Here is a 1,809-nt window from a genome sequence, read left to right on the forward strand (position 1 = left end):
TCCAATACAAAGCATATTTTAAAGGAAACATCACTCCATTCAAGTTCGAGGCACAGCATATGTGGAATCAAAAGGTCATTGTGGAGAAATATACAATCGAGCCAGACAGGTATCATGCTGGCCATGTATACTTCTACCCATCATGGTTGGTAGATGATATAGCGGGGGATGTCAAGCCAGGAATTAATCTGAAAAATAGGGTTATAAATGACGTTGCTGAAGCACAAGTCAAGTATAGGATGCTGCGCAAGAGGGTCTTCGAGTCTGAAGCTAGGCATTTGGAACAATACAAAGTGGATATGGAAGCTATCAACGAATGGAGAGAAATTGCTACTAAATCAACAGAGAGATTGGAATATTTGGAGCAAGGGCTAATGGAACTTGAGGGAAAGATGAGAAAGAGACTCTCGGATTGTCAGAACACAGAAGGCAATGAAGGAGGGCATCTAGCAAAGGTTTACTTACTATTGGATATGCGCGACCTGGGGAACCTGATCGACGGATCCAAGAAGGCCAGGCATGGAGAAGGTCCTTCTGGGGCCAAATAGATTAGGAAACAATTTCTTTATTGCTTTCTAGATTCGTTCAAATTTTTTGATTGTAATAAGGCAAATGCCATTAGTGACTTTATCATTATTGTCTTTTTAGTAAAGATCTGACTCATTTTAGCATTAATGAAATGATGCAATTATTGGCATCAATTGTCTCCAAGTCTATGTGTCGCTTAGGCCTACCTCGGGCACAATGAGGTCCCTCCAATTTAGGACGCGAATTTATTAATTCTGCAACGCATGTTCAATATCACAAATATTCTTTTAATACTCCTTACTGACTTGGTTACCTTTTTGTTTTTTTTGTTTTCTTTTGTTTATTCCCATTCCCCAAGGTTGGTTCGTGCATACTGGCATCGTCAGCATATCACACTAGATCTTGAGGTCCTCCACCTCCTCTTCCACCAAGTGATCCCAATAATAAAGGAAAAGCGAAAATGGATGATATGAGTGGTATTAGAAAAGACAATTCTATCCACGCAGAGAACATTGAAACTTCAGACGGCTGGAGTACGCCAGCACAGAATGATTTGGTCCTACGTCTTAAACAGAAAATATTGGAGCTGCAAGGGGAGCTTGAGCAGGTCCGGAACTTGGCAAACCTTTCCCTCACCCTAAACGTTCCCGACATCAACCAACAAAAAACAAACGCCCAAAATCTGGTACCTCCCCAAAACACATAAAACCAAAATTCGCAAAATCCTCTCGCGCCTCAAAACCATAATCCTCCACCAGTACCTACCCCTCCACAACACCATCACCATCCGACTCAATATCCACAAACCACCACTTATCACACTCCTCAGAACGCACCACAGCCTACCCCTGATCCCCAAAACTCAACCAATGACCACCATTATGTCCAGATTCCCGGAGTCCATCAAAACGATCCCATATATATATGGAAACTTTACCCCATACCCCAAAACAGACCCTATATATACTCGAATCTGTCGAGAAGGACCTGTTCATTAAGAACATAGCGAAAGAACTCAAGAAGCTTACTGGCAGAGTTCAAAGTGTCGAAGGTGGCAAAGGCAATGAGGGTTTGAATTATGAGGATTTGTGTATTCAGCCAGATGTAGAACTGCAGAGGGTTACAAACCTCCTAAGTTTGAAATGTTCGACGGAACTGGTGATCCAAAGGTGCATTTGAGAACGTATTGTGACAAACTTGTAGGGGTTGGCAAGGACGAACGAATCCATATGAAGCTGTTCATGAGGAGTCTCACCGGAGACGCCTTGTCTTGGTACATCA

This window comes from Nicotiana tomentosiformis, chromosome 3 (genome assembly GCF_000390325.3).
Source record: "Nicotiana tomentosiformis chromosome 3, ASM39032v3, whole genome shotgun sequence".
Taxonomy (NCBI): domain Eukaryota; kingdom Viridiplantae; phylum Streptophyta; class Magnoliopsida; order Solanales; family Solanaceae; genus Nicotiana; species Nicotiana tomentosiformis.